Source organism: Nicotiana tabacum, chromosome 24 (genome assembly GCF_000715075.1).
Source record: "Nicotiana tabacum cultivar K326 chromosome 24, ASM71507v2, whole genome shotgun sequence".
Taxonomy (NCBI): Eukaryota; Viridiplantae; Streptophyta; class Magnoliopsida; order Solanales; family Solanaceae; genus Nicotiana; species Nicotiana tabacum.
The window spans coordinates 579260-593330 of NC_134103.1; positions in this window are offsets into that span (position 1 = coordinate 579260).

Consider the following 14071-nt stretch of genomic DNA (forward strand, 5'->3'; position numbering starts at 1 on the left):
GTTTGAAATAGGTGGGGGTATTTAGACTTTATTTCTTCCTCCGATTCCCACGTCATCTCTTCTACATTCTTGCACCTCCATAAAACCTTCACGGAAGCTACCTCCTTATTTCGTAGCTTGCGGATTTGTCGGTCTACGATGGCAATTGGAATTTCCTCATATGACAAGTCCTCTGTAATCTGTACATAATCCATGGGCACCACTCGGGTAGGATCGCCAATGCACTTCCGTAGCATAGATACGTGAAAAATCGGATGGACAGACTCCAATTCTGAGGTAAACTCTAACTCATAAGCTACTTGGCCCACTCTCCGAATGATCCTATAAGGCCCAATATACCGTGGGCTAAGCTTTCCTTTCTTGCCAAACCTCATCACGCCCTTCATAGGTGATACCTTTAAGAATACCCAGTCATTAATCCTGAACTCTAAGTCTCGTCACCGCACGTCAGAATATGACTTCTGATGACTCTAAGCTGTCAACAATCGCTCCCGGATAAGCTTTACTTTCTCTATGGCCTGTTGAACCAGGTCTGGCCCATATAACCCAGATTCTCCAACATCAAACCACCCTATAGGAGATCTGCACTTACGCCCATACAAAGCCTCGTACGGAGCCATCTGGATACTGGAGTGGTAACTGTTATTATATGCAAACTCGATAAGAGGTAGATGTTCATCCCAACTTCTTTTAAAATCCAACACACATACTCGTAACACATCCTCGAGCGTCTGAATTGTGTACTCGGCTTGTCCATCAGTCTGTGGATGAAAAGCTATGCTGAAATTCACCTGAGTCCCTAGACCTCTCTGAAATGACCTCCAAAAATGTGCTGTAAACTGAGCCCCACGGTCAGATATAATAGAAACTGGTACTCCGATTAGCCGCACTATCTCCTAAATATATAACTTTGCATAATCTTCTGCTGTATATGTAGATCTGACCGGTAGGAAGTGAGCTGATTTCCTGAGCCTATCGACTATCACCCATATGGAACCGAACTTACGATTAGAATGAGGTAAACCTGTGATAAAGTCCATGTTTATCGCCTACCATTTCCATGTCGGGATCTCTATAGTCTGCATTAGCCCTCCAGGCTTCTGGTGCTCTACCTTCACTTGCTGGCAACTAGTACATTGGGCGACAAACTCAGCAATGTTCTTCTTCATATCGTTCCACCAGTACACATCCTTAATGTCATGATACATCTTCGTCGACCCAGGATGGATGGAATACCATGAATAATGTGCCTCTGACATAATCCTGTCTCGTAGCTCTGCTACATCTGGAACACACAAACAACCCCTATATTTGAGAACCCCATCTCCCTTGAGCTCTAACAATGGCTTCTTCTGCTGAGGAACTCGCTCTCTCAACTTGACCAACTCTGGGTCCTCGTACTGCCTTTCCTTGACTTCAACTATGAGGGATGATTTTGCACTGTTTTGGAGTACAACTCCACCATCCTTATAATCTACTAACCGAACCCCCAAACAAGCCAATTGATGAATCTCTCTAGTTAATTGTCTTTTCTCGGCCTCTACATGTGCTAAGCTACCCATAGATCGGCGACTTAAGGCATTTGCTACAACATTAGCTTTTCCTGGATGGTAGAGAATGTTAACATCGTAATATTTCAATAACTCAAGCCATCGCCTCTGTCGCAAATTCAACTCTTTCTGCTTGAAGATATATTGTAGGCTTTTATGATCTGTAAATACATCAATATGAACACCATATAAATAATGCTGCCATATCTTAAGTGCATAGACAACCGCAGCTAACTCGAGGTCGTGGGTCGGATAATTCCTCTCGTGCTTCCTCAACTACCTTGAAGCATACGCAATTACCTTCCCATGTTGCATCAGGACACATCCTAACCCGACACCTGATGCATCACAATACACGGCATAACCCTCTAGACCCTCTGGAAGTGTTAGAACTGGCGCTGAGGTCAACCTGTTCTTAAGCTCTTAGAAACTCTGCTCGCAAGCCTCCATCCATTGAAACTTAGTTTCTTTCTGCGTCAACTTCGTCAATGGTACCGAAAGGGAGGAAAAACCCTCTACGAACCTCCGGTAGTATCCTGCTAAGCCTAGAAAGCTACGAACCTCTGTCGGAGTGGTAGGTCTAGGCCAAGATTTCACGGCCTCAATCTTCTGAGTGTCTACCTTTATACCTTCATCTGATACAATATGCCCCAAGAATGCTACAGACTTCAACCAGAACTTACATTTAGAAAACTTAGCATACAACTTACGATCACGGAGGGTTTGGAGTACTGCTCGTAGGTGGTCCGCATGCTCATCCTCTGAATGGGAATAAACGAGATTATCATCAATAAATACTATCACGAACAGATCTAACAATGGCTGGAATAGGCTATTCATCAAGTCCATAAATACGGCGGGTGCATTAGTCAACCCGAAAGACATGACAAGGAACTCGAAGTGGCCATATCGGGTCCTGAAGGCTGTCTTCGAAATATCTTTTTCCTGAACTCTGACCTGGTGGTACCCCAACCTCAAATCTATCTTTGAAAAGCATCTAGCCCCCTACAACTGATCAAACAAATCATCGATCCTTGGAAGTGGATACTTATTCTTAATAGTTACCTTGTTCAGCTGCCTATAATCGATACACATCCTCAGTGAGTCGTCTTTCTTCCGCACAAATAGTACAGGTGCACCCCAAGGTGAGGTACTGGGCTTGATGTAACCTTTCTCCAGCAAATCTTTTAACTGCTCCTTCAACTCCTTCAATTCGGCAGGTGCCATTCTATACGGAGGGACGGATATTGGTTGAGTTCCTAGAAGCAAATTGATGCTAAAATCAATCTTTCGCTCTGGAGGAATACCTGGAAGCTCATCTGGAAACGCATCTGCATATTCTTTAACTACAAGAATAGACTGAAGTGTAGGTATCTCAGCATCTGCATATCTAACTCGCACAATATGATAAATGCACCCTTTTGCGATCATTTTCCTCGCCTTCAGATAGGAAATAAACCTACCTCTGGGTGTTGCTGTATTACCTACCCATTCAAGGACTGGCTCACCCGAAAAATGAAATTTGGCTGCCTTTGCTCGGCAATCAACTGTGGCATAGCAAGCTACCAACCAGTCCATGCCCATGATAGTATCAAAATCCATCATCTCTAGCTCAACTAGGTCAGCTGAGGTCTAACGACTACAAATTGTCACCGTACAACCTCGGTAAACCCGTCTAGCAATAATCGATTCTCCGACAGGTATAGATACTGCAAAAGGATCACTTAGTATTTCAGGCACTATACCAAACTTCCTCGCGACAAATGGGGTAATATATGATAAAGTAGATCCTGGGTCTATCAAAGCATAAGCATCGTGAGAGAAAATGGTCAATATACCTGTCACAACGTCTGGTGAAGACTCTTGGTCCTGTCGACCCGCTAAAGCATAGATACGATTCTGATTACCACCTGAACTGGAACCTCTACCTCTGCCTCGACCTCTACCAGCCGAAGACTGAGACTCACGCCCTGAAGGATGCACGGACATAGATGATCTTGTTACTAAACTCGCTGGTTGTGCCATTCCCCCAGAATCTCTATTTGGGAAATCTCGCATCATATGCCCCGGACGCCTACATGTATAACAAGCATCAGAACTTGCTCGGCATTGGCCCAAGTGTCCTCTACCACAGATGTCACACCGCGGCAGAAATGACCATGTCTACGCAGAACCTCGCTGTCGCTGCAAACCCGACGCTCGTGAGCTTTCACCTGGTCCTGACTGAGTATAGCGGTCATACCTGTAACCCTGTAACTGAGGTGGCGGAGGCCTAGGTGGCCGTCCAAAGTACTGGGTCCTATAACTACCCTGAGATTGCTCTTGAGACCTAGGAAATCTCATCCTCTTACGTTGCCCTTGCTCAGCCCTCTCTGTACCCTGTTGCCAATGCCTACCCCTTTCTATATTCTGGGTGAATGCCTGAATCCGGGAGATATCCATACTATCCTGCAATGCAGCGGTGGCACATGTCTCGGTTAACTCTGGGGCTAACCCTGCTATAAACCTGTGAATCCTGTCCCGCATAGTAGCAACTATGGATGGTGCATATCTGGCCAATGAGTCAAAACGGAGACTATACTCTCGAACACTCATATTACCCTGCTTGAGGGCTAGAAACTGATCGACTCGAGCCTGTCGGATCTCCCGCGGTAAGTACTGGTCAAAGAAGGCATCTGAAAAATTCTCCCAAATAGATGGAGGTGCATCACGTCCCCTGGACCTCTCCCATCCCTCGTACCAAAGGATGGCTATATCTCGGAGTCAAAAAGCTACTAGCTCAACTGCCTCTTTCTCCGTGGCATTCATAATATGAAAGATACTGTGAAGATGATCTATGAAATCCTGCGGGTCCTCCCTCTGATCTGTCCTCGTGAACTCTGGGGGACTCTAAGCAATAAACTCTCGGACACTTGAACTCCCAGACCCCTCAAAAGTTCCTGCACTAGCTGATGCCCTAGCCTGTTGCTGGGTAGCTACCAACTGCGTCAACAAATGCACCGCACTTCTCAAGTCCTGATCTGATGGAAGTGGATGGGGAACTGGATGTGCGGTATCCCTAGGAATCTCCGCAGTTGGTGGAGGAGCCGGTAATGGCTGAGTAGGGGTCTCGCCTTGGGCCTCAGACTGGGCCCCTTCTACTGGGGATACCCTGCTGGTCCCCTCACCTGCTGCTGTATCTCTCCTATGGCTAGCCATAGTCTTCCTAGTCACCACCGTCATCTGTGCATGCAAACACCAACACATAATCTTAATTCAAATTTCCTATAACTCAGTTCTATAGCACGATTTAGATTTCAAAGAAGGGTAACCAACTCCTAAATGCCCTGTAGTTCCCTGCTTATATAATGTGGTGCACAACACATCTATAAACAAGACCCTACTAGACACGGCTTGTAGACTCCCTAAGACAGAACTGCTCTGATACCAAGTTTGTCACGCCCCGAACCTAGGAGCGAGACCAGCATCCGGTGCCTCACCTAACCTGGCGTACCAAATTGCGACTAAGGGACTCTGAACATATAATGTCATACTTTGGCCATGGGGTCACCTTGAAAGACAATTTGCGGAGCAAAATATAAAACTGAATGGAAACTAGCGCTAACTAAACATCAATATAAAGCTAGGCCGACAAGGCCGTCATAGCTACTACAGCTGACAAACAACCAAATTATACATACCAGGCCTAAGACCCAACATACTGCACTAACCAACAGGATATGTCTACAAGCCTCTACTGATAGATTTACTGTGATCGGAACAGGGCCCCGACCTACCCATAACATATATACAGATATACATAAGATGTACACAAAACTCTAGACCTGGCAACTCCAAAAGACGTGGAACTTATCGATTAGGCTGAACTCGGGAAACACCTACTGAAGAGGTCTACATGTCTGTCTGTCTGAACCTGCACGCATGAAATGCAGTGCCCCCAGAAAAGGGACATCAGTACGAAATAATGTACCGAGTATGTAAGGCAATAAAATAACTGAAAGCTGAAACTGAACTGATAATATGATAACTGAAATTAACTGGGAGTCAAAGATGATCTGGAGATATACTTACCTGTTGATACTGACTCAACTCTCTCAATATAGTAAGTAAAATAAATGTCCGGCCCTATAGGTCTCACAATGTGTAACTGCTCCGCCATAGTATGCTCGCTCATAGGCACTCGGCCATACTAGGCTCTGTATCTTGGCCATTCTAGGCTCGCTCATAGGCGCTCGGCCACAGTAGGCTTGGTATATAACTTATCATATATAGACCCTATGCTCTCTTGACTGAATAAAGACAAAACTAAACTGAATATGAAGTCTCGATAAGGAATAATATTGTAACTTATGAGACTAGAATAATGTGAATAAATTCATGAATACAAACTTCTCTATGTCTCATTATTAACACATGTAGCTACGAGATCATGCCAAAATAAAGGAAGGGCTTAGCCTTAACATACCTTATCACAATCTTTCCAATCACCAAGTTGAACTCACCTCTTCGCACCTTAATCTACAAGAATGATAATAATACTATCGTTAAGTTACGAAAGGTACAACTATCGCACAACGAACGACAAGCTTATTTTGTATTAAAACGGGCAGCATCTCCCCTATAATCCTTACTTCCTCCAAATTCAAGATAACACCAACAATACAAGAACAGAACAATAACAACATATATACATCATTTTCCAGCCCTATATACGCCATCAAATACTATAAAATAGCCCAACACACCCCAATCTCTTCATACACAAAACGACCACCGTAGAAGTGTCAATTGACCTAGAAATGTTATGACGAACGACCATCCCACCACCCTACATTTATATGGTATTTCTACACCCCCTTCCTCCTCCAAAACTCCACAAAATAGTAGTAAAACATGCAGCCCAACAGCAACACAAAACAGTCCACAAAATAGTCCGCTACAAGTGAATAACTCAAACTCACGGCTTCCGATCACCGTCCCGTGAGTTCTTACAAGTATAGAACGACTTACCATGAATTTACAGCAGAAAAATGGATGAAAGAGAGCTGTAAACTCACCTTATTTGTTGGATAACTCAGCTCCTATCTTGGTTCTTCAAACTCTAGGTTTTACCTCCAATTAGAACTTGAAAGGGAGAGAAAATCAATTAGGGTTTGTGGGAAATGTTTGGGAGGATTTTTGCAGAACTTATGTCTGGTTATTATGCTCTATTTTAAGTCAAATATATGAAGAAAATAGGCCTTTAAAAGGCCTCTTTGGATGACCCAAAATGGCCCATTTTTGGGCTCTCATTTAAGCAAGTAGGTGACACACCTACTTGTCACCTAGCAGCTTGCGCAGTATCGCAAAAATGCCCATATCTTTCTACTCCGATGTCGTATTGACAAACGGTTTAATGCATTGGAAAATAGACTCATAGATATTTAATTTAATAGTGGAATACCCCATAACTCTAAGTATATTGAGATAAAATTGCAGTTACATTTAACCCAAAGTTTCAGTAAAACTTATGAATGTAACTTGTGATGACTTTTATCGACTTTTGTTCCACAACTCGCTTGACTTCAAAACATAACACACGGATGTCATACGACTAATATAAATCATAACATAATCTTATCATGTTAAGCACCCTAGTCTCACCCCAAAGGTACATGTTATAACATTCCCAACTTGTCGACTTTCGACGAAACATTATTTTCTTCAATTGCTTTAGCTTCTGAACCGTCCAACCCTCTTTGTACTTGTTGTTCATGATCTTCAATATTTGTAACCTCAGAGGTAACATGATTAACTTACTTTATGTACTTCTAAATATTATCTCATTTTTGGTCCTACATTAATTTGCTTACGACGTATTTTTACGTACGAAAATATAGGGTGTAACAATCAAGCATGCTTCATTTGGTACCAACACACTTAACTACACGCTTATGGTTAAAAACAAGCTCTTAAAAAGAAATGGCTCTAGTGAGTGACCTTGTGACTCTTGTGTTGACTTAGGCAATCATCGAGTGGTTTAGTTGAACCATTAGCGATTTTCAATCTTGAATACGGTTGTTGTGGGCCCTCGACTCTATCCTCTTTAACAATCTAATTATGTGAGAGGTGATATGTTTTGTTACAAGTCCAAGTACCCGTGCTAATGGTCTAGAACTTGCCCCAAATGTGTCTAGGCGAAATTCTAAGTTTTGCTTGGCTTGAGAAGTGATTGTAGGCTCTCCTTGACCCATTTTGAAACTTTCCATGGCCCACCATTGATGTTATCCCTAGTCAACCTATTTAAGCCTAAAGACTTTTTCATTTGATAATTATATTATAAGCCTTTACCCGTTTGATAGTGACCCCTCTTGGCACTCGAGCTTTCCTTAGCACTTATGAGAAACAAATGACGAAAATATAAGTTTGGGGGAGAGACGAGGAGTTTGAAAGTGGTATCAAGGTACAAAAAGAAAAAAGAAATAAAGAAAAGCAAAGGAAAAGAAAAAGAAAGAAAAAACAAAAGAAAAACACAAAAAGAAAGTGAATAAAATGAAGAGTTGATGGGATTCAAAGAATAGCAAAAGTGTAAAGCATGGAGAAAACAAAGAAGGAGAAAGTGAATATCATGACCAAGAAAGAGTGATATCAAGTCTCTCTAGTTCCCCTAAGGAAAAAGAAAGTGACTCAAAGAGTCGGCAAAAACATGAGCCAAAAAGAGAAAATGGAGTACTTAAGGAAGGATGAACTCGTTCTATTCTAACATTTCCCACCTTAGTCCAAAAGCCTTCATTACATGCCGAAAAATCCCTACGTGATTTCAAGCCAAGTAAGCTTGCATTAGTGGTGATCTACATGAAGGGCAAGCATATGGTACTTAGAGCCGTACTTGTGACATTCTTTTGAGAGTGATGAACGAACTTTTCACAAGTCATTGAATTGAGTGCTACATTCTTAAGTGAGATGAGCAAGCAGAGAGTATAAGAGGAGTTTGGGATCCACAGTGACCTACATGAAAGTACGAACTTCCTTGATGAGTAAAGTCAACTCTTGATGCTCAAGTGTCACATTAGAGCTATTCGTGCTTTAACCTTTAAAACAATGCCTTGTTGATAATTCATGAGTGTGTGGGTAATTGTTGGTCCCAATTGATGTGTGTTTGATTCACCTTAGGCTAGCTGAAATAGCTATTTTCTTGTGGAGGTGGGAATTACCTTATTTTTTTGAGGACAAGCAAAAGCTTAAGTTTGGGGGAGTTGATAAGTGGGAATTTTGACTACTTATTTGCGCCATTTTTACTTTCGTTTTAGCTCAAAAAATGCTTAAAGGTATTCCCGAAAACTGATAAAATATACTTTCTTGCAGGAGTATTGAAAAATGAGCCAAAGCGATGAAATTCAACTCAAGAAAGAGTATTTTTCGACAAGGACTAAAACCAAGCGAAAAGGGTAAAGTGCAGACCGCAGAATTTTGTCTGCGGCCGCAGATCATGAAGGGATTTCTGTGAGAGCTTCTTTGAAAAGTGCAGGCCGCACAATAATTGTGCGGCCGCAGAAGAGGAAGATCAGAGCGTCCCAACTTTAAGTCCATCAAGAAGTGCGGACCGCACTATTATTGTGCGGCCGCAGAACTCAAGAGTGCGGTCGCACTCAGAAATATGCAGTCCGCAGAATCTGAAGAAGTGCGGCCGCAATTTAGAATTGTGCAGCCGCAGAAGTCCCTCCTGTCAAGCTCTGCATCAAAGTACGGATCACACATAGAATTGTGCGGCCGCAGAACCTCCGAAAGGACAATTTTGTCCGAAAATTTTAGCTGTGTATAAATAGTCTTTTTTGACAAAATTAGGTTAGGTTTGAACATCTGAAAGTTGGGAGCCGTTTTTATTTACTGCTTTAGGAAATTTTATGATAGTTTGTCTATTTTACATTGGATTTTTATCTCTTTATCATTGAATATGAGTTTAATCTTCTATTCTTTTTTAATTTCTTCATTTTCATCTATGAGTAGCTAAATTTCTAGCTAGGGTTGTGACCCAACCCTAGTGTGGTTACCTAATGGGTGTTTGATTTAGGGCTTGTTTATGGTTGGGTGTATAATATTTAGCCTAGTTCTTGCTTTAATTGTAGAATTAATGGTTGCAAATATTGATTCAAGCCTATTTGACTTAGTCTCTACTTGAAAAAGAGAGATCGAGTCTAGGAAAACTTGGCTAATAAGAAATTGGGGTGAACTCAAGAAATCGATAGTCCCAATTAAAGGGTTGATTCTAGAGATAGTAAAACCCGAGTTGAGCATCTATCAACTGTTTTGTGAATTACCCATTTAGACTTGAGAAAGCCAAATTGGACAAAACTACTTTATTACCTAGAGGTATTGAATGGGTAATTGCGTGTCGATTGTTATATTACACCCCGACCTACCAAACCTGCCCTAAAGCCCACAATCCGTTAGAAAAACACATAGGTGGAAGTCGCAGCCCTAGATCTTTTACATACTTGAAAAACAACACCAAAAATATTATTCTCTGGCTTTACATTTGCAAAACGTAGCATAATTTAGAAGTAGAATCAAAACACAGTTTATGGAAGTGCATCTTAGATACTTTATGTGCTTGGTCCAAATATATACCTAATCCCATCTATGCTCCATGTGGATTCGATCCCGACTCCTAGTTAGGTATTATTATTACAATCGACCGCTTCACAACCCCAAACTGAGGTGTGATTTGGGCGAGATCAATTGCTTTCCGTACTCGTCTGGGGTACCGCCTGTCATACACCAGCGTGACATCTTCTTTCTCGTTGCGAGTGTCATTGATTGAGTCCTCAAGATGGGGGTGTTCCCCTTGAACCTCAGGGTTGTGAGTGTTATTAATAGTATTGATTGCCATTTTCTGTGATTTTGCTAAGACAAGAACGATCAAAGCTTGTGAGTGAAAGAGGTAAGGATCGATTTAACCACATGACTGTCTAGGCCCCACGGTGGGCGCCAAACTGTTTACCCGAAAAATAATATAGTTGAATTTGTTCGTCATTTCTAGACATATGAATCAGTTTGATCCCATAAGATAATGAATCAGTTAATTTGGATGCAAGATACTTAGCTCAAATGTAGATAAAACGATAGATATGGAGAGCCCGGGGATAGGATTTTCGGGCACGATGATGATAAGAACAACAAGCTAGAGAGAGAAAAATAGTATCAAGATGTTGTATTAGAATGTATCTTTTGATGTCTAGAAAATCGTGTGTTACAATGATCGTTGAGCCTATTATTTATAACTCAGTGAATTTAATGGTTGGGCCCACCACTAATGACAATTATTGAAGTGTGATAATGAAAACCTAACGGTAAACATAAATGCCTGAATTCTTGTAATGGGCCGTTATTCTTTAACGCTGTAAAATATTTTTCATTAAATGCTATCGGGTGCAGCATGCTTAATGCCTTTATGGACTTGCCTTTTTCGGTGACACACGTGGTAGATTTGCCCGATTTTCTGTCCTCCTGCCTTTGATTCCACGAGTCTCCTTCTTTGATGGCCACGTATCGTAATATATTTTACCTAATACAAGCTTATTTTAAGTCGTTGGAATTGTGCGGAGAAAATAAGGAATTATAGAGTTCATCAAGAGATTTATAATAAAATATTTTTCTCCACCTATTAAAAAGAAAAGATAAAGTTTTCTCGAAATTCGACTAGAATGAGTGTTTAAAAAGCAAAGCCAAAGGAAGAAGAAGGCTTTTCAAACCATAGTTCATCAATTGAGACTTTTGTGATCCCTAAAGTTCCACCAACTCATAAAACTCTTTACTAGTAACTGAACTTACATATTCAAATGATATATTCTTCTTTTCAAGAATTATTTGGTTCATAACTTTTTAAGTCCGCTTACTTTTTCAATGTGCAGTTCACATTCTCGGACCACATTCTTCTTTTTCCTAATCATATTACATCCTCAGCATGGGCAAGTTTCAAAGCATATCATGACTTGTTTTGTGATAACGTAACCTCCAAAAGAAAACAGCCAAAATATTTGGAGAAGTATAGTAACGTTGATCAAATTGATCATCACCACCTCTCCATTGCAATAAGAATGGTACATAGAAACTTGGCATCTCCAAAAGCTAACACCTTTCTTTGTGGTGGGTGGGTCCACCCATATCATCACCATATTCTTTCCCTTTATAACTCACTTTCATGAATCCTCAAGAAAGTTCTACACACACACACACACATATATATATATATATATATAAAAGGACTAAGCTAGTGCACTGCGTACGTGTTTGATAGAACCCAGTAGCTAGCTTTGGCTTAAACGTCGTATTTTGTTTGAAAAGTTTAGTTAATATATTTAAATAAGTTATCTAGAACCCATAAACCGTCTTTTCTAGAATCAAAGAACCAATAGACTCAAAATCTAGCTCCACCTCCGTTAATATTTATGTGTGTGTATATATTAGATCAGGCACCATCTTATCCTGAAGTAGATCAACTTGAAACCAAGCTCGCGGTCTTATGTCACCTCATGCAATTATATTGGCATGCTCGACCAAAAAGGAAAACAAAGTTTATGTGTGAGATGTAATTTAGACCGTCGATCCTATGCATGTTTCTTTCTAAGTTGTAACTAAGATTGTTTGAGCTGTAGAGACTAAGATTGTTTGAGCTAAACTAACAAAAAAATGTTGCATTCTATACCTTTTTATTTGATATGGATGAAAATTCAATTACTTCCCCGCTACGTTTTTTTTTCTTCCTCTTTCTAGCTAGGAATAGAAGTATGACGTTTGATCAAGCTCACCAGTCTCCTTGCTTGAGATACCGAGATAGTTCCATGAACTAATAGCTGGGAGTTACTAGCACTATAGATATATTTTATATTTCTAAAAAGTTAATTGATTATATGAGTTGAGCTTAAAAAAAGGTTAGGATTCATATCGCTAGACACTAATTTATTTATGATTTGAAGTATACTATATTCGATTCTAGAAGGTGTATCAGAAAAAAGGGTGGCAAAACTAGCTCATGAAAACAGGAACGTCAAGCCACCTCATGTTTGGGCTACTTAATGACTAGCTCATTTATTAACATGCCCAGATTGACTCGTGAGAAATCTTGTCAAAATTTTCTTTTAAACTTTTTGTTTTGTTTGATATGTTATATATAATCATAATAAAAAAATAAAGTTGTATTAGTTTTGTTAGATAAAAAAAAAAAATTAAAACATGGTAAGAGTCGGACATGTTGGGTATTCTCATTGTTTAGGCCAATTAGCACTTTCAGCCATGAGTGTGATTTCATCACTGTAAGCCTCACATAGTTGTAGGTGTTCTGAAAAAGGGGCAGTACCAATCATGAAAAAAAGTCAACATGAAAGATTTTGTGAGTATGTGATATGATTCCTGGTTGACATTACAGAAACATGGCTCTAAGTTAACTTGATGCCTAGCCATATATAATGATCTAACATCCAATATTACAAGGAAAAAGAAAATGTAACTGAAAGGGAAGGTTGTGGAAATGTGAACCTAGTCTTCTATATACATGAAGTATAGTAATAACTTGCATAGATGAGCTGTACTGATGGTATATTTATATCTTCTTAAAAGTTCACCAAAATAAAAATAAAATAAATATAGAAAGAATTAAAAGGGAGAGGGGAAGAAAAAGAAAACAAATAACAAGGAATCCTATAAATTTTACCATAAATTAAATGTATATCTTAGTAGAACTTTTATGACTTATATAGTTCGGGGATTAAAGTTTCTAGTTATGTCTTGTTATAGTCCAACCTTTGACATGGTCCCAACCACTAGTACAAAATTTTGAGTTGGGTGGACTGATTATTCCACTACCATCTTTTTGCAAATTATGTCATGGTATCCATTGTATATGGAAAGGTAGTACTTAATTATTTATAAGAAGTTCAAAATATTTCACTCAGTTACGATTTCTTAACTTTGTAATACATGTATGCAGCGGAAGATCCAAAGATTTTGTGTGAATAGAGACTGTGAAAGACTCAATGAGAGAGATCTAGAATACAATCAAACATCTCTATAACAGTCATATTTATTCCGGAATTTTGTGGTTGTTTTAGCGAAGTGTTATTATAGCAAACATATATTATAGCATATCATAAAAATTGATTTCATAAAAAAAATAATTTTATAGTAAACGCATATTATATAGCGACAAGGAGGTTCAATTGTATATATTATTCCGAGGAATGAGGGATATTGCGGCTTAATTGTGAGATTATTGGGGGCCGTAGGTTGATCTTGAAAGATTTGAAGGGTGGGGATAAGTAGGAATTAAGGGGCCTAATATATCCTTCCTAAATATCCCACCTAATTCCAACTTAATTATTCCATCATATCGGAAGATCATAGCTGGATTTAACATAGTACGAATTAGTCCTGATTTATAATTGCATAATCACAAACTAAACACTATAAACATGCTGAAAGACTAATTCAAAGTTGTAATAAAAAATTTAAATAATTCTTCTTCTCCCATGCACCGTTTGCGTTCC